Source organism: Zea mays, chromosome 4, assembly GCF_902167145.1.
Source record: "Zea mays cultivar B73 chromosome 4, Zm-B73-REFERENCE-NAM-5.0, whole genome shotgun sequence".
Taxonomy (NCBI): domain Eukaryota; kingdom Viridiplantae; phylum Streptophyta; class Magnoliopsida; order Poales; family Poaceae; genus Zea; species Zea mays.
The window spans coordinates 200,975,083-200,996,120 of NC_050099.1; the positions used below are offsets into that span (position 1 = coordinate 200,975,083).

General features: G+C 41.5%; 1 pseudogene; it reads left to right on the top strand.

The window, feature by feature from the left end:
- Positions 1-5,877: 5,877 nt before the first annotated feature.
- LOC103654429 (C2 and GRAM domain-containing protein At1g03370-like) lies at positions 5,878-8,615 on the top strand (annotated as a pseudogene).
- The last annotated feature ends 12,423 nt before the right edge of the window (positions 8,616-21,038 follow it).

The following is a 21,038-nucleotide window of genomic DNA, read 5'->3' on the forward strand; positions in this document are numbered from 1 at the left end:
GGAATATGGGATGTAAGTAAACCAACATGTATCACAATGTAAATGAAAATTTTAGTAATCTGTTACATTTAGATTCAGATACAAGTTGTCATAATTAAAAAATATAGATATAATCATCAAAACATCGTAGAACTAAAACTAGCACAAACATTTTTTATCATGAAGTTTAATTATATGCATTTTTTATTAATACAGAAATTGGATGTGTTAATATGTAGTCTACCAAAATTGAAGTCCTCATAATATTCGACATTATCTCATATTCTCAAAACACTTTGGAAAGTACAAGTTAGTCACACACCTTTAGATTATCGTAGCCACATCTTGCCAGGAGAAAATGATATTACCCCCCAAAAATCTACAATTTTACACTCTGAAGTCTGAACATGTTTATAACACCCTTTCGAGCACTTCGTATGTCTTCAGGTTCATCAACACAATGTGTTAACGCCACCTAACGGGCAAGATATTACCAATGTCCATGAGTGACCTAATAATTCACAAAAAGCAGGCCTTGAGTTGGATAAACAAAAAGTACATCGCACTTAAAAAATGTCTGAACTGAAGCCCTTAAGCCCAATTTCCCTGACTACTAGCAGTCAAAAGGGGAAAAGAAAATGATTAAGTCCTTGGCTACAACTATACTGATACGTCTATTGGAACATAAAGCGCAACATCTGAAGATGAAAAACAAGAACATTCACCTAATGCAGGCCCCATTCATCCACCAAGGGTCGAAATACTAACAAGTTTGGTTGTGTTTGCAATCACAAGCAGTTACCGGACCGTCAGAGCCCACCTGCAAGCAGCAGCAGCACAAGCAATCATGTGGTTGACGATCTGGCGAGGAGCAGGCGAGATGGGTGGGATGAGGATCCGCCTTAGACCCATTAGTTTTGGCAGTGGCGACATCTGCTTCCTTGTCGTCGTCCTTGAGATGGGGTTGTGGCTGGTTCACCGGCAACGGGGGGGTCATCGGGTGGGGGCGATGGCGCTGGCTAGGCAGGCGGCAAGGGGTGGTGTATCGTTGGCCCTGTTCGAGCGAAGGACGAGAAGAGAGATGCGTTTGGTTGCAATGACAGGACGGTACGGGATGAGACGATCCCTCAAATAAGGTTGTTTGGTTCAGGGTCAAGGGTTGGGACAGAACTATCTCAGTGTTGTCCCCAGTTATCCCTCAAAATTGGAGGGATGAGAGAGGACGCCAGAGGATGTCCCTGCCCTGGCTGTCCCGCAACCAAACACACCCTAAAAGTCATCGTACGGATCACCAGCGGTTTGGGGAGGCGACGGAGGCGAGGGCGCCACGAAAGGGATATGAATGATGGCAGTGTGAATCCACTAGGAAACGTGGATTGACTGAAGTGAAACATAGGCATCAAGTGTGGTTCGATTGGAAAAGTGAGGTGGTGTGGTTGAACCGGAACGTCTCATTAGGTCAGGATTTTCTTGTTTATTAAAAGCCAAAGATTATATATATATATAGTTTATCTATTAGGAGCCTTGAGCTTCCAAAGAGTGGCCGGAAGCCCTGACCCAACGCCACCTTTCGGTTCAGCCACACCACCTCAAACAGACCTGTCCTCGAGTCGTCTATAAAAACTACCCGAGACCACCACGAATTAGGGTTTCAGCGCGGCAGAGTTGCGGGCGGATGAATCCAGCTCGAGCGGTGCTGGCCGAACGCGCGACGGCGACCGCTAGCGTGGCGACCATGCAGGAACCTGCTGCCGCTGCTGGTCCCATCCGTGCGCGCCCGACCTTGCGATTCCCCGGGGCACCATGGGGCTGCGGCGGCTGCAACGGTTGCGCGACGGCGGAACCAACGCGTGTGGGCGGGCTAATCCGACGCGGGTGGACCACGACGGCGATGGCCGACATGCGAGCTCGTGGTTCTGGCGCGATCCGATGCGGACGGAGCATGACTCTGGCCGACGAGCGACTGAGCGGTTCCGGTGTGGACATAAGGGGTCCGCGACGGGCGGACGACGAGTTCGTGGTTGGTGAACGGACGTAGCGTCGTCACAGGCAACACATCTGAGATAGGATCGGCGGCGGCAGACTTCCCTAGGGGCGAGCTGCGACGGCGGTCTCCCCTAGACGCGAGCAGCGTCGGATCCTAGAGGCGCGTGCGGCGGGCGACGGCTCCCTTAGGGCGTTTGCGACGGCATGTTTTTATGCTTCTGTGTATACATATTTATGCCAACGTTAAGTGTTTACGACATACATTTTGGTCAATGTCGAACCTTCCATCTGTTGTCTGTTTATGATATTTCTATTTATATTTTACGCAAACGTTTATAGATTTGTATGCATTATCTCGTTACCTAACCCAATGTGTATATGAGGTTTCTAACATTTACGTTAGCTCGGTATTTACGATCAAAACTGATAGGTTTTACACTCAAAATTAAAGGTTTTTACGATCGAACATGTATATGCGTCTAAACATTGACCCGCATGCCAATTTTTAAGTAGTGTACCGTAATGCATAAATATCTTCACCGTGTAACATAATTAGTATCAGTATATATCATATATTGTTTGTAATGAGCCTAGATGCATGGCTATTATAGAGATCCTATTTTTATGGACAAAATAAATCATTTAAATTGCATGCAAATCAATTGCCTTTCGACGCACATTCTTAACATCCTAAATCTGTGCGCATGGAGCAGACAACAAATTTTTTATGCGGTGTACTACACTACATAAATATCTACACCATGTAGCATAATTAGCATCAGTATATATCATAAACTGGTTCTAATGAGCGTAGCTATATGACTATTTGTATAGATCCTATATTTATGGGAGAAATAAAGCATTTAAATTAGATTTTTTGTTTTATGCATGCCAATATATTTCCTCTCAATACACATTCTTGATATACTAAATTTGTGCACATGCAGCAGGAAACTAATTTTTTATGCGACGTACCGTATTGCATAAATACCTACATCGTGTAGCATAATTTGTATCAGTATATATCATAAAATATTTCTAACGGGATTAGTTGCATGGCTGTTATAGAGATTCTATATTTATGGACAGAATAAAACATTCAAATCATATTTTCTGTTTCTATGCATGTCAATCAATCTCCTAAATTTATGCGCATGTCTTCTAATTTTGTTGCACATGCAAATGGAAACAAAAGGCGCGCATGCAGGGATATGGGCGTGGAGGCGGGTTTGGTCGGGTGGTGCAGGGAGCGGCTATGGCTTACACCATTACCTTTAGTTAAAAGACGCTATGGATTGAAGCCACCCCCTCATTTCACGCGCACGGCGGGCAGCGCATGCGAACACGTGGCGTGGACTCGGACCCGAATTTCATTCAATCGAATAGAATACATAACAATAGAGTTGTGTCCGCCCCTTGCCCCCTCCCTCTCCGATTCTGGATCTGCCCATACCGCGACCCGCAACCGTCGCACCCGGCCGCCTCCGTCCGTGCGGGCCTTCGCCACCGCCCTCGCCAAATGTCCCTGCCATGGTTCCTCACAACTTCTCCCAAGCGCCCTCCAGTCTCACCAACCCTTTTGCGGTTCTGCCCTTGGCGCCGCGCCCATGAGCCTCATCGAGGCGCCGTCCCCGTCCCCGTCGTCGTCGAGCGGGAGCGATGACTTTGCGGCCTTCCTCGCCTCCGAGCTCGAGCTCGCCTCCGGTGCTGACTCCGCCTTCCCTGGTGACCCCTCCTCCGTTTTCCCCGCCACCGACGACGAGGGCGAGGACGAGGATCCGGAGGAGCTAGAGGTTGAAGCCATAGAACAAAACGGGTACGTGCCTCCTTCCTGCTCCTCCCTCCTCTTAGTTCATCGCTAGACGACTCCATGGGTTTGGCGGCTTCGGCCGCACGATTATAACCTTGAATTGCACGCACATTTAGAGTTGGATGATCGACCTTGCTGTTGGATTAGGGATAAGCAGATTTGCCCCGATTTGAGCTTATTAGGGTTTCATTAGAGTTGGATGATCGACCTTGCTGTTGGATTAGGGATAAGCAGATTTGCCCCGATTTGAGCTTATTAGGGTTTCGTGCTTCATGTTTCGTTAGAGTTGGATGATCGGCCTTGCTGTTGGATTAGGGATAAGCAGATTTGCCCCGATTTGAGCTTATTAGGGTTTCGTGCTTCATCTGGTAAAATGTATGCTTCAGGAGTTCAGGATTTTTGCTTGCCTTTTATATGTTTCATGTTTTATTGGACTACGTGGAGCCTCACTGCAGCTGTTGTGATTCTATAAGGATTTTAACCTCGTTGTATTAAAAAAGGGGGGAAATCTTGGGCACGTCTTTGTTGCTGCTTGCGACGTCTCCTTGACTGTATCACTAGCTGGAGGTGATGATGATGTCGAGGACGACAGTGGCAGCATAGCTGCTTCCATCGGCCTCTACTTCCTCCGACCGTCGCTTTCTAGGGTAAAGAGATCGGTTGCCTTCATTTTTTCCTTTTTCATTGCTTACTGTAGCTTCCATGCGTGATTCATTCATCTCTCTGATTTTTACTTTGCAAAAACTCAATGTTAGTCCAGCTATAAATTTCAGTTTCGCGTTGCACTAACCATCTACAGCAGCAAGCATGCATGCCTTTTCTCCCTTTTTTCTAAAATATTGCAAACCCTATGTGTTTTTTCTAAAATATTGCAAAATCTAAGAGAGTTTACTATCCACATACCTTAGCCTTTTGCTGCCCCAACCGAGACCCCCATCCATTCGTTCGTACACTTCCAGTAAATATGTTTCTTTCATGTTTGTGTATGCTGAATCATAGCTTTTTATATGTCGTTTTCTCTCATACAAAATGAGATTGAGGTATAATATTTCCAAAGGGAAGGGATATTCTTTTACCGCTAAAAGGTGAGTCCATGGTGCAATATATTCCTAGAAGGAAAGAGTTCTTACTAACCTTTGTTCCTTTGGTCACCTGCAAGAGATACTCCTTTTTTTATATAATTACGGATTAACTATGTTATTCCATCTTATTGGATTGGCTTCTGAAGGTATTTCTAATTCATGTTTAAAATGTTATGGGCAAGAAACTTTTCTATGTCTTTAATATGTGTTTCCATGCTCTCTCCTCACTTAAAAGGATATTGTATGATTTTAAATTGCAAATGGTTCTTTAAAAGCTCTGTTAAAAGGGATATTGCTTAAAAGTTGAAAGTCCTTAATTGCTATAGTTACATTGCTATATCAGTCCAGTGTTTTGGCTTAATAACCCCCTCTATCATTGCATCTATTTGGACCTGCATTCTAATTTTTTGTTCTCTTTTTTATGCTCTATCTTTTCATCTGTAGTTGTTTGTATTTTGGGGTCAGGCACGCATTTGCAGGAATTGATTCTTTCAGCAAACAAGTCGTGTTATCTCTTAATGTCTAAGTGAATACTACTTTCTTTCTTCTTTCAAGTTGTCGTTACCTTTTAATTTCCCCTATATAGGTGAGGCCGGAACCATTTAAATTATTACCTACTACATTTGATGGTAATGTGAGGACACTTAAATGCTACTTGAAATATAATGTAGACTCCAATTATATATATAATAAATTAATAATCATGATCTTCTATGTCATATAATACAGTGACCTTGAGATCAGGGAGCTTGCCCGGGTAAGTAATGCATTCGATCACCCTCCCTTCGTTCCCTTTCCCAGGCTCAACACACTAATCATAGGACCAAGTTGCATCTGAGGATTTTCTTGAACAACTCAAAAGGGACCGGCATGGTCACTGAGTATCTGAGCAAAATGGAGAAAGAGGTTGGTAAGAAGGTGAGAGTTTCCATTCCTTTCTGCTAGGAAGTACACTGTTACTGTACGTTGTTAGCCTGTTACTGCGTGACTTTCCGTATCTGATTTCATAACTTTTGACAGATGACACTGAGGTCTCCTCGGACCATTCTAGGAACTCTTCTCTTTGCCAGTAGAAGAATTTCTCATCAGCAGTTTTACCTGCTACTTGAAGAGGAAATTGCCTACACAGGTAATCGTTTGATTTTTTTCTTACATAAATTATTAGATTGAATGATAAATATATGTTTTATGATCCTTTTTACCTGTGGAAGAATGCTGAGGGATAATACTTAAAAAGTGTTTGCGTGCACAAATTTTCCTGAATTATGAAAGATGTAACATTTGATTTATATTTTTTATTGAAAAGTAGAGAACATTCAGGAACATTTTCTTACAATCTCATATGTTGTGATTTCGAAAGAGAAACCAACTGAAGATGTAAGCCAGCGATGTCTTGTGCATTGATTTCATTTTTTGGAAAGACATGGTCATATTGTTCCTTCCATGCTATGTGATTTAAATATTTGTATATATGCTATTGATTTTGTTTGATTTATTGGATCAACTCACTGTGTTCATGTGTTCTCAATGGCTCTGAATAGCTCACTACATGTCCAGTCAACTGACAGACTCTTATACTTTTAATTTCAGGGTCAAGTTTTCTTATCTCCAAGAACAATTGGGTTTTATTCAAGCATGTTTGGGAGGAAAACAAAATTTTACTTTCTATGGGAGGATATTGAAGACATACAGGGAATACCTCAATCAATATCATCATGGAGTCCATCCATTATAATAACTCTTCACAAAGGTAGAGGCATGGATGCAAAGCATGGTGCAAAGAGCATGGACAATGGAAAGCTTAAGTTCTGCTTGCAGTCTTTTGCATCATTTAGTGTGGCCAATAGGTAAATGCCCAGCTTCCTTAAACACATCGAGTGTATGTCATATGGCTCTTATGAATCAAACTCTGGAAATAACTTGTGTCGCAACTAACTGTCTTGATTCTTGCAATATCTTTTGCATGATTTATATGTTTTTTCCGGAATAAATATTGTTTGTGCTCTACAGGACAATAATGGCATTATGGAAGGCAATATCTCTGAGCATAGAGCTTAAAGTACAGCTTGCTGAAGAACAATCCCAAATTAACACCCTTCAGAGTGAGGACAGTGGGGTCTTTGTTGGTATTGAGGATGCCAAGAGCCTTTAGATGACTGAAGTTTTCTCCTCGACCATTTCGACCAATGTAAGTTCAGGCGACTTGTATGGCAAATCTAAATATACACTTGCAGTCCTGCACTTGTGCAAGTTCATTAACTACCTATATTGTGGTCCATCATAAGAGGCTGAAACTGACATTCATGTAACTCTTGCTAGATGGCCTCGCTTATGGAGGTGTTTGCAGGAGGATCCTTGGAAATGAAGGTAATGGAGAAAGTTGGATGCCAGAAGTACTCGGCTACACAGTGGGAATCAGATAAACCCAATGAGTATCAACGACATATCCATTACAAGTTCAGCAAGAAGCTGTCTCCCGTTGGCGGAGAAGTGACAGGAACCCAGCAGAAATCTCTTATGCCTAATAAGAAAGGATGGGTTATCGAAGAGGTGATGGAGCTCCAAGGAGTCCTTCTTGGCGACTTCTTTACGGTTTGTATACGTAACTGAATCTTCTTCCTCTCTGGCGTTCTGGGTTGAATTTGCATGCTCTTCTGCTTGTTGTGTTGGCAAAGTTCCTCCTTTCCTGTGTATTGGATTGTGGCAGATTGTCTGTTTCCACATATTATCACCTGGCAAGTGTAGTTTGACCATGCCATTGCAAAACAGAACAAAAACTTGAATAGGAACTGGGGAGTAGCAGAATCTAAATGTAAAACCACCTACAACTAGAGGAGATAAGTCAAGAGTTTTTTTTCTCTCCATGTGGGAAACATGCGCCACCTTTTAATTTTTACCTTATGTTCTTGTATACTAAACGTGTTACCGTAACAGAAGGGTGACATAATTTAAACCAGCTTGTCAGAAGTCCCCGTTTTCTTTATCGAAAATTTTGAAGTCTGTTAGATGGAGTATTTCTAGCTTCTAAATTACTCGATGTAACGATCTTGAAACATATAAAACCTTCCTTTTATCAGAAACAAAATGCTTGTCATTTGGTCAATTAGTTAGTGTTATGATATTCTGTGCTGTAATGTGGTCAAGGGGTAGTTGTGTCTATGTGGCGGCAAAAAAAACTGCAGGAGGTCCATTCTAATCACCACAGGAAAGATCAAGCCCGCTGCGCCGATTTTCTTCATACCAGCAGAAGAAGAGAAACACGGCACATCTGGATTCTGACCTGTGCTCCTCTCTTGTTTTTTTCCAGCTCCACATCAAGTACCAGGTCGAGGACCTCGCTCCCAAGCAAAGAGCAAGCAATGTGCAGGTCTCCCTGGGAATCGAGTGGTCGAAGAGCACCAGGCACCAGAAGCGGATCGAGAAGAACGCCCTTTCCAGTTCGTCCGCGCGCCTAAAGGAGATGTTCAACCTTGCGTCGAGGGAGCTCTCGCACGCCAGATAGGAGGCGGAGCGTAATGGCCTTTCGACGTCTCACCCACCGTCCCTGTGCATAACAACAACAGGACCGATCATTGAGTGAACATTTAACACCCACTAACTGTACATGGAAAGTTTGGCTGAAGACTGACAGACAGCAACACCAAGAAGAAGAGGAGGAGGTACTGTAGGATAGCTCGATAGACAACGATATAGCTGTATGTTCTGCTTGCAAGTTGTTCTCTCTGTCGACTGTATATACTGAAAATATTAAAATTGAATAGCTGGAAATGCAAGTGGTTCTTTTTAGGCCATGCCATTTACATAGTTATTATCTTCTGCCTTTAACCACTGTAGGGCGCCCGAAGGGGCGCCTAATGTTCTAGTATATTATGAAGCCCATGGCTCCCAATAGCCTTATATATATATATATATATATATATATATATATATATATATATATATATATATATATATATATATATATATATATATATATATAAAGAGAAGTTGTAGATGAAGAAGAAATGAAAGAGGGATTAAAGAAAGGAAAAATAAAGAAAAGAAAGAAAGAGAAGAGGAAGATTACAAAGAAGAAAGCCAAGAGGAGACAGCAAACCTCGACCACGGATTCACAACGTCCCACTGAAGCTTTTCCAAAAATATAGAAGTTGGACTAGATCCTCTTAAAATTCTTGCATTTATTTTTATTTCCGAATTTCTTAAGCTACCACCGGAAAGATTTCAATGAAGACATGGTGACCAATCTAGTTTTTAGCCGTGATAACCGTGTTGAAAATAATTTAACTAGCGATCCTATTAAAGGCTAGTTTAGGAACCCTATTTTTCTAAGGGATTTACATATTCTTAAGGAAAAATTAATTCATTTTCTCTTAAAAAAATAGGAATCCTTTGGAAAAATTAAGTTACCAAACTAGCTCTAAAGTGGTTATTTTATCTGAATAATGGAAAAATGACAAATGACTGATTGTTTAGTGTTTATAATAATACTAGCCAGTTGTCCATGCTTTGCTACGGTTGTTATATAATTATTGTTTATTGTTAAACACTAAGGTATGTGTAGTCTGGTGGTTAGCCCCAAATTTCTAGAGTAGCGGCATGAGTTTTAGTGCTCGTTGTACACTATTTTTTGTGTGGAAGCCGTGGTAGCACCCGGTGCCTATATTAGGTTATTAATAGAGTAGTATATATTAGAGGAGAGAAGAAAATGAATTCTTATACAGGAAACTATGTATCTCCAAGAACCAAGCTATAGGAAGATTCAATTTTTAGATGATACGACAAGAAGCTATTTGATTATAATTATTAACTATCGGTTGGAAATGTGTTCTCTACGAAGGAAACGGTGACGCCTAAGAGGGGGTGAATTAGGACTTCTAAAAATTTCTCTAATCTAGGCCACAAATAAATCCTAGAGCAAAACCTATGCAAATGAATAATCTAGAATGCACAAAGTAGGTTTTGTCTAAGTGTTGCTATCTCTACCGCAAAGGTTAAGTTTCAATTCTAAATAATCTAACTAGAAAAACAATATCGAAACTTAAATACTTAATATAAATGCGGAAGGTAAAGATCAAGGTAGAGATGCAAACTCTCGTGGATGACGCCGGTATTTTTTACCAAGGTATCCGGAACCACGCAAGGTTCCGACTAATCCTCGTTGGTGCCCCTACGCAAAGGGTAGCCCATGCGAGGGCCAAGCACCTCGGTCGAGTAACTCCGTAGAGAGTCGTGGGCCTTCTCCACGTGTAAGTGGTGCTCCGCTTCTGTCTCCTCTCAAATGCTCCCCGCCGTCTCCACTATCAAGCTTCCGTCCAAAAACACCGCGGGCCTCGTTCTTTCCGGTACACGGTGGCGGCCGTGACACAAACGCGTTTGTCATGGTCTCGCAAGACTCTCACCCCACTCAGTACAATTACAATGGCTCACGCAAGAGCCGATGGGTTATGGTTTTTCTAAACTCACTCAACTAACTAGAATCCATCTAGAGCAAACGCTAATGCGGTCTAACTAACCTAAGCACTTCGCAAAGCACCCACGCTAATCACGGAGTGATTCTATTAAGCACTTGGGTGTTTGAGCACTTGGAAATTTCTACAATATGCCTTGGTATGTTGCTTGGCTCCCACACCTCCAAATGGCCGGTTGGGGGATTTATATCCTCCCCCCATAATTATAGCCATTGGACAGAAGCAGCAGTTTTTGTCGACGGGCGCACCGGACAGTCCAGTGCACACCAGACAAGTACTATTCACTTCTCGATGCCCTGCCTCATCAGCCGACCGTTGGGGTCTATAGCAGCCGACCGTTGGATCCGACCGTTACCCAGACTGTCCGGTCTGGTGCTATAACCAGAGAGCGCTCGTTGTGGGCCTCTCTGCGTAGACTGCCCGGGTGTCCCATCGGACTGTTCGGTGCACACCGAACATGTATTGTTCACTGTCCGGTGCACCACCGGTGCGCTGGCGGACTGCCCTCTCTATGTATTTCTTTGCTTATACCTTGGGCTTCTTTTGTTCTTGAGTCTTGGACTTCTACGCTTCTTTTTATGACTTCTTTTGAAGTGTTGCATCCTCAGTGCCTTAGTCCAATCCTCTTCGCATCCTGTGAACTATAAATACAAACACTAGCAAACACATTAGTCCATAGGTTATGTTGATCATCAAACACCAAAATCCTTTTAGCCAAATGGTCCGGGGTCCATTTTCCTTACAATCTCCCCCTTTTTGGTGATTGATGACAACACAACCAAAGCAAACAAATATAACAAACATTTCAATGAAAATATGCAATATAGTTGCTAGGATGCATGAGTGTCCCCTCAAAGTGAGATTATGGACTTAAGCTTCCCCCTAACTCCATAATTCACTTACTTCCTATTTTAGATCAAAGATACTTGAAAGACCAAAACCAGTTGTAAGGTCTAGGATTTAAAAAATTAAATTTGGTGGTGTTTGGTGTTTGATATATTTTTCATGCTTTGGTCCCTAAAACTTCTCCCCCTTTGGCATCAACCACCGAAAAGGAAGACATTAAAAGCATATAGGAAGCAATAATACTTGCCCTCTAAAAGATTTACCAATTGAAGTTCTAAAAGATTACTCCCCTAAAAGAGTGTTCTCCCTTTTGAAGAATATTCTCCCCATTTGTCATAGACGAAGAAATACTCCCCTGACTGAGATCCTCTACTTAGGAAAAAGCACATCAGAAAGAGAGTTGCAAGCTATGATTTAATTAGACTAACTCCCCCTATGCATAGGTAAAAGATAAATTTTGACAACATATGCATTTAGCAACATGGGAAGCGTAAGATATGAAATATAGTCTAATCAAACATTGGATAAGACATGTAGATGATACCAATTGTAGTCTTGTGAGACATGAAAATACTTGTAGATTTGTAGTTGAAGCTTATTGTCTTTCTCCGGGGACTCCATTTTTCTTCAATGAGACTACTACACATAATAGACTTGAAAATAAGTATTAGCCTCAAAGACTTAGATTATAGAGTAACCTCTCCCTGAAAGTGTGCATACAAGTTTTGAATACTTGCATGAGACTTGCATTTTGATTTTTGATATCAAGAGGGGCAATTTATCTATAATCCGATCTTTGGCACATATAAGTTAAATGATACCAATTGAAGCATTGAAGGTTATCAATTGTAGGATATGTCATATGAAAATATCTATTGGAGTATCATTTACTTAGGAATGTTCAAAAAGCTATGTCGTGCTGAACTAAACAATTTAAACCATGTAGGTTTGCTTAAGTATATGAATTTAAAATGAGCATTCCTACCATATGATTTACCTAGTATGTATGTATTTTAATCAAAAGTAAATACCACATGTAAACCTAGGCATGTAAGGTAAAAACTAGATATAAGAAATAGATATGCATATCTTAAAAAGGAAATACAATAAATCTAGTTACCTTAGTCATGGTTGGAGAATTTGGGTCCAAAGTATTCACTAACGCACTTGGCAATAGACTTGATCCAATATGATGCATCCCATGATATATATCCCAATTTTGTCAAGTCTCCAAATTCCCCAAAGTCCTTCGGATTCTCACTTCCCTCTTGGGATCCAAACCTTCTTGGTGCTTTTTATGGTTGAGATAATCTTCTTTAGCACCCAGATGCGTTTGGCCCCCTTTCTTTTGTTGACTTGCTTGTTGGCCTTGATTGGTATCACCTTTCCATTCTTTTTCTTCTTGATCAAATATGGTGTAGCAGCCTTTTTATTTACCTTATTGATGTAGGTGTTGGAGGTTTTGTTTGTTGGCTTTTGCTTGAGCTTTTGTTTTTGCTTATCCTCGGTCATCACCTTGCATTGGTAAGAGTTGTGGCCTTCCTTGTGGCATAGTCTACAAATCACAATTTCGCCCTCCACAGGCTTGTTCACTCCCGCAGTGGTGTTATTCTGAGGAGGTTGGATTTGTTTGGCTTTTCCTTTCTTGGCATACAAAGCCTTACTAAGGTGAGCCACTTCTTGCCTTAATTGCTCATTCTCCCTTGTAACCTCATTCGAACATGTTTCTACAACAATATTCTCAACAAGAACTTGGTTGCAGTGGTTAGAATCATTACTTAAATTAAAGCAAGATGTAGAAGCATCTTTCTTAATAATTTTAGGAATTTCAACTAAAGATGCCCATAGGGTGCTACCAATGTTTTCTAGCTTAGTAGTTAGCTCATTGTTGTGTATGCTAAGAATTTCCATTTTCTCTAGCAATTTTTCAATTGCTTCTTGAGAGCTAGCTAACTTAGCCTTAAGTTTTTCATTCTTTTAATAAGGCTATCGTTGGTAGCTGAGGATGTAGCATTAGACTCTAATTGCTCAATTTTAATTGATAGCTCATAGTTTAAATTTGCAAATGTCTCAAAAAATTTTAGCAAACATTTATAATCATCTTGAGAGCTAATCAACTTATTTTTCAAAGTTTTAAGTTGAGCCTTTTGTTTAGTGCATACATCCTCAAAACATTTAACGGCTTTCGCAAGCTCATCTAAGGAGGCTTTCCCTCACCTTCATCATCATCACTACTATCGTCATCACTAGAGGTTGGGATACTCATTTTACCTCTTGCCATAAGGCACTTGCATGATGACCATGATGAGCGTGATGAGGATCGGTGGCTGCGTGTCCTTTGAGGTTCATCTTCGCTTGGAGAGTCATCCCAAGTTTTAACACTTCTAAGCGCCTTGCCTTTGCTCCTCCCCTTTGTGGGTTTAGCCATGTTTGGACAGCTGTCCCTGAAGTGGCCCTTTTCCCCGCATGCGAAGTATCCTCTCTTTCTTTGCTTTTTCTTGTCAATGTTAAAGAGAAGATCCTTGACCTACAGAGGCACACCCATTAGATCAATCTTGCGGATCATCCCCATTACCTTTCTGATACGTCGGATTATTTCTTCATCTTCGGAGGATGATGTTGATGGTTGATTATCTTCATCATCATCACTTTCTTCTTCCTCCTCTTCTTCACTTGAGGAACTTGGAGTGCGAGCCTTCTTATTTCCTTTGCTCTTTTCATCACATGCAAAAGCATATGGCCTTGAAGAAGTTGGCTCATCTTGTCGACCCATTTTTCGCGACATCTCAAATGCAACAATTTTTCCAATAACAATGGTCAGAGTCATTTGACTCAAGTCCTCCATGTTGTGAAGAATAATGATGATGCTCTCATATCTTTGTTGTGGTAGTAGGGAGATAATCTTCCCCACAATGTCTGCATCACCTAGCTTATTAATGTCAACAGAATTGAGCTCATTGATGGTTAGATTCAAACGAGAGTACATGTCTCTAACAAGCTCATTTCCTTTCATGGCAAAAGAATTATAATCATTTAAAGCTAGACAATGTTTTTGCTTACAAACATTGGATGTGCCGTTATGGAGCTCATGTAATTTTAGCCAAATCTCATTAGTAGTTTTTAATGTAAAAACTTGATTAAAAATTTCCATGCTAAGAGATTCATACAATCAATTTTTGGCTCTAGCATTTAAATGAATTTCTTTTTCCTCACTCGTGGTGGGTTACTCGGGATTTTTGGGAGGTTTCATCCCGTCGCGAGTAACTCTCCAAACACCTAGATCAACGACCTCTAGGTAACAAGTCATTCTAGCACTATAATATGGGAAGTTAGTGTCGTCGAAGTGTGGTGGCCTATGAGTATCCATCCCCTTCCTCTAAAAAGTGTCGGCTCTTTTAGCAGTGAAGCTAAAACATTTCAAATGAGCCAAACATACCAATTAAAGGAAACAATGACGCCTAAGAGGGGGGTTGAATTAGGACTTCTAAAACTTTGTCTAATCTAGGCCACAAATAAATCCCTAGAGCAAAACCTATGCAAATAAAAAATCTAGAATGTGCAAACTAGGTTTTGTCTAAGTGTTGCTATCTCTACCACAAAGGCTAAGTTTCAATTCTAAATAATCTAACTAGAAAGACAAGATTAAAACTCTTAATATAAATGCGGAAGGTAAATATTAAGTTAGAGATGCAAACTCTCATGGATGACGCATGTATTTTTACCGGGGTATCCGAAACCACGTAAGGTTCTGACTAATCCTCGTTGGTGCCCCTACGCAAAGGGTAGCCCACGTGAGGGTCAAGCACCTCGGTCGAGTAACTCCGTAGAGAGCCGTGGGCCTTCTCCACGCGCAAGTGGTGCTCCGCTTCTGTCCCAAAAACGTCGTGGGCCTCATTCCCTCTGTGACACGGTGGCGGCCGTGACACAAACGCGGTTGTCATGGTCTCACAAGACTCTCGCCCCACTTGGTACAATTACAACGGTTCATGCAAGAGCCGAGGGGTCGTGGTTTTTCTAAACTCACTCAACTAACTAGGATTCACCTAGAGCAAGCGCTAATGCGGTCTAACTAACCTAAGCACTTCGCAAAGCACCTTCGCTAATCATCGAGTGATTCTATTAAGCACTTAGGTGTTTGAGCACATGGAAATTTCTACAATATGCCTTGGTATGTTGCTTGGACTCCCACACCTCCAAATGGCTGGTTGGGGGTATTTATATCCTTCCCCCACAATTATAGTCATTGGATAGAATTAGCAGCTTTTTATCGATGGGCGCACTGGACAAGTACTATTCACTATCCGGTGCCCTGCCACGTCAGCCGACCGTTGGGGTCCAGTGCACACCGGACAAGTACTATTCACTATCCGGTGCCCTGCCACATCAGCCGACCGTTGGGGTCTGTAGCAGCCGACCGTTGGATCCGACCGTTACCCAGACTGTCCGGTGCACAACGAACGGTCCGGTGCTACAGCCCGAGAGCGCTCGGTGTGGGCTTCTCTGCGCAGACTGCCCGGGTGTCCCACCGGATAGGTACTGTTCACTATCCGGTGCACCACTAGTGCGCTGTCTGACTGCGCTCTCTATGGATTTCTTCGCTGATTCCTTGGGCTTCTTTTGTTCTTGAGTCTTGGACTTCTACGCTTCTTTTTATGTCTTATTTTGAGGTGTTGCATCCTCAGTGTCTTAGTCCAATCCTCTTCGCTTCCTGTGAACTATAAATACAAACACTAGCAAACACATTAGTCTACATGTTATGTTGATCATCAAACACCAAAATCCTTTTAGCCAAATGGCCCGGGGTCCATTTTCCTTACACTCTACATGTGCGGTGTCTATTTGACATGTTAAATTTGAAAATCATCACATAGTTTTCAGGTTGAGACGATACTTATTATTATATGTTAGTGGTCCTAGAATTTGGCACACTGTGTCGCTTGGGTCACCGAAGTTAGAAAACCAATTAAAACGGATTCTCTAAATTACGCGGCCAATGCAAAACCGTACAAAACCAGGTTTGCTTAAACCGGATGTCGACGTGGCGTGCCACGGTAGATTCACTTGGATGCTCAAGCCTGGCATGTTGTCACATGGGTCTCCAAACTTGGCATGCTTTATCACTTGGGCCCTCGAACTTCAGTTACCGTGCTCCAACGTGGCACGCCACATCGGTATTCGGTTTGAACAAATCGGTTTTGGAGAGTTTTTATATAGACTGACTAGGTTAGATAACCCATTTTGCTGAGTTCGGTGATGCAAGTGACACAACGTGTCAAGTTCAATGCATTCCATATCATATACAGCATTAAACAGTTCGTCGCTCCACTTTTACAATTCATTGCATACATAAATTACAGTCGTCGCGCTCGCAAAACATGAATCCCCGACATAGTACAGTAACGCACACATGTGTGCATTGAACTTTTAACGGTGTGTTGACTTTAGAAACTAATAATAATGTGCGCGCTTACTCCGCCACAATGCGCCACGTCGTCAGATAAAGTACGCACACCGGAGCATATATGGCTCAATATACCCATCTAGAAGTTACTCAATGCACCATGTAGTTTTAGCTGCGCTAGGATATGTACATCAATTGGTTAGCTGCTCACATCGATCAGTTAGCTATCTGAGGACTTAATTGTGCGAGCGACAAAGGTACTAAACCATGGTGTGACTAATCGATATGTATTTGTTCGTACTCAACGTGCTACTAACTAAGGTCTTCTTGTTGGTGACTGCCTTCAGTGCGGAGAGAAAGGACCACGGTTTTACATTCGTGCCTTTAGTCAGAAATTTGGCTAATAATTAGACAATTGCATTCCACTCATTTTATAATGTCTCCTATGTATTTCACCAAGGCAAAGCAAACGTTTCAACTATCGTCCCTGCTAGCTATTGGGTTAGAATCTACTACCTCTATTTCGAAAGCAATAAAACTCTAGCTAGGTTAAAATGACTACTATAAAACCATATGTAAAGACGTCTTCTTCTTTTTTTTTAAAAAAAAGGTTTTTACGAAATGAGCCGCCACTAGAAACATATTTACAAAGACAACGGGTATTTTAAGCATTCTCAATAAATAACTACTACCCCGTTCCAAAATATTATTCGTTTTAGCTCTTGTCTTGAATTTTATTATGTCTATATTCAACTGGATGATGATGAATATAGACACATATACAGAACACATGCACAAAGTATTGTATGAATCCACTAAAAGCCAAAACAAATTTTATTTTTGGATGGAGTATATCTTTAGAGGTGGCTCTAAATCAGACAACCTATACAAATCAATTTGGACAGGATGGAGGGAGTATATCTTTAGAGGACCAATACGGCCAGAGGGGGCTAAAAAGACTATAGAAATGCTCTTCCAAATTTATAATTACTTCTACAGCCAATATGTTTGTATATATGGAAACATCTACTTGCTCTAGTTTTATCCTAGACTATCTTTTATTATAGTAGCTTGTGCAAGATATGTATGTAAATAACATGCTCCTTTACTAAGCAAGAGATAAAAGCTTAAAGCTAGTTGTGCAAAGAGAAAATGACCTAGTATGATACAACTAATAAATATATATGTAATTGCAAGAATAGTTTGGAGTGCAAACCATATGGGCAATAGATGAACTAGTATGATCGTGAGGTTTGGTTGCTTACCATTAACCTACATCCTCGTTGTAAGGAGAATGGACCAAGGCCCATTTGATGTTTGATAAACAACATAACCATTTAGACTAACATTATTTGCTAGTGTGTATGGACATAGTTTAAAGGACGCACCATGGACTCGAACAATGCAAAGTGGTGATCAAGATGATCAACACCTCAAGAAAGACTTAAAGACTCATTGCAGATCAACAACAATGAGTAAGAGTCTAAGACATAAGATAGAACAAAAGTCAGACGCTAAGATCACAAAGAAACAAACAATAGAAGACATTACAGGGGTGTTGGACACTTGTGTCGGAGCATCTGACCATATGCTACTAGTTGTCCTTATAAATGTTTTGGGCCTGTACTATTCACCAAAAGCGTTGGCGATACGGTAGAGGCGTCACACCAAACCGGTTGAGGATAGGGCATCGAACGAGACTGTTGTACCTCTAGCCTAGACAATGTTGAACCAAATGGAGATATTGTTCACTAAATGGCCCACTAGATAGTGTGAAGGATGAGGACCATTAGACCCTAGTCTATAGTTGGACAATGTCTAGATGCTCTTGAGGAGCTATCTACAGGGCGTCAGACCAAGGAGAGTATAGTTTGATGAGCATAACCATATACGACATTGGACCAATGAATAACTAGTCGTTAGGCTATAACATCTAGAAATAAACAACTAGGGCATATGGTGTAATTCGGAGGCATCGTACCATGAAAAATTGTCCGATAGGCAGTTGGACCATCCAATGAAATGCAAATGTCTAGCATTTTTTTCAATGACTAATCTTGGCCATGTAGGTTATAAATAAGCACCAAATTGGCCATTTGAGGGTGTGGGAGCTAAGGAAGATAGACATTTAGTTGAGGCTCAAATACAATAGCCCTAGAGATCCAACTGCTTAAGGAATCACTCCATGATTAGCGTAGTGCTTTGCAAAGTGCTTAGGTTAGTTAGACCGCTATCATTAGCGCTTGCTCTAGGTTTAGGTCCAGTCGTTAGAAGTGATGTTAGAAACACCTCTTACCACTTGACTCTTGCGCATGTCATTGTAATAGTTGTATCGGAAGAGACTATAAGTCTTGCAAGATCCCACCAAATGCATTTGTAGCGTGGCCATCTGAAAGTCGCCTAGAGGGGGTGAATAGAAAAAACCTAAAAAATTAACTCAAAACACAAAACTTTATCCAAAATATATAATTCTAAGTGATTAGAACAAGATGGATTAGTTTGAGATTAGTATAAGCACAAACTTGCAATATGTTGCTAATAAATTAAGTGTAGAATTGGGCTTAGCAACAATATGAATTGTAAGTTAAGTGCAAAGCAAGTATGAACTTTATGGAGGAAAGGTGGAAAATAAAGTGCAAAATCATAGACACAAAAACACAACAATTTGTTTACCGGAGTTTGGTTTCCAAATGAAACCTACGTCTCTGTTGGGGAGTCCAGTAAGGACCGAGACTCTCTCAACCCTTTCCTCACTCAAGTGATCACTAAGATCGAACTCGAGTTCCCTTTATCTTTTCTCAAGTAAGATCGAGTCTCTGCAAGACTCTCCACAACTAGGAGTCTCTTGCCTACTTTACAATTTCTCAAAGGGAGCTTAGCTCCAAGGCTCAAAGATCACAACACAACTCCACAACTTTAGCTCACATAAGTGCTATATTAGTTTTCTCACAAGGGATGGCTATCTCTAAGCTCACTACACAATTTGTGGCACTTGAAACACTTTAATCACTTAGATGTGTTGCTCTTGTGTATATAACTTGTAGTTAAGCTCTTGGATGTCAAACACATTGGTTGGTGTCATACTTATAGGCTCCCCGAGCCCATAGAGTCATTGGAAATCCACTCCTATTTTTTCTAAAGATGATCGAACAAGACCTCTTATTGTACCAGGTTTGGTGCACCGAACCTCTGACTATGCCTGCCACATAAATGACAGTTGGGTAAAGGTGTCAGCTTCTCAGTGTGCACCAGACCTAGTCCAATGCACACCATACCTACCACGTCAATGCCACGTCATTAGATTGTTGGGTCTGATGAGGACATCACTCCCATACAAATAATGCATTGGCCGACAACACAAGCACGCGCACGACAACTAAATCTCCAGGTTCGTTCTTACTTAGTCAATTGTATTTTAGAGCCTACGCTTTGTGCCATGGATGTTTTGATGATTAGAAACCTTTGAGAGGACCATAAAGGACTTAGGAAATGCCAAGATGTCAAGGAGGATAAGCTAGGGCATTCACAACAAGAGAAAGCCAAGTTTGACTCAACTTCGTCTCTAACTTGGAGTCCAGGACCAATCTGCACTAAAATGGACACCAAGGATGCATCTGAACTTCGATTAGGTTGGGCTTTATATGGATGAAAGTTAAGGAGATAAGATTTCCAACCCAACTAGAACCACTTTAAAATTCATCCAAAGTCAACAAGAATCGTCAAAACAAGTTAGCATCCTGATTCTGTTTTGGTGCTGTGACATCGTCTGTTGAGCCGTGTATCGTGTTGGAGCCATTAGGGGTACCTTTAGGGGTTGTGCATGCCCCTAACCTCTATTTTGACCATAGCCGCCTCCACATTAGGGTTTGGGTTTTGCTTAGATCATATCTGTCATCGAACAACATCACCGTTCATCGGTTTGTGAGATCCCACCTCGTGATCAATACAGTTTTGATTATGATCTTCATGTTCTTGCTTTGTGTTCTTGATCGTGCTTGCAAGGATAAACCTTCGTGGCAAGGTCACTCGTGTGTCATGGGTGATGACCAATGGAGCAGTGGTGTAGTGACTGCGAGGATCCCTTCGCTCGGAGCCCTAGATCATCAATGTCGAGATCTCCACCTAATCAAGTTATCATACCTCATAGAAGATCGGGCTTTGCCCTCTATCAAGTGGTATCAAGATTTAGGTTGCCCGTGAGGCATAATCCTACCTTTAGATTCATTTTGTTTCGTCCCATAGTCCAGAAAAAAGCCAAAAAATTACGATCAGTTCACCCCGACCTAAAACCATCGCCTTAACATTTGCACAATTTTGTTTTGGAGTCCGCACTTCTGAGTTTGTGTCCTAGGTTGAGTTTGGTTGCTGGTTTAGATTTGTTTTGGTTCAGTTTGATCTATTCCATCCACTTCCATCCTACAAAATCGATCTCCAAAACAGATCTCATCTACAAAACTGATCCTATT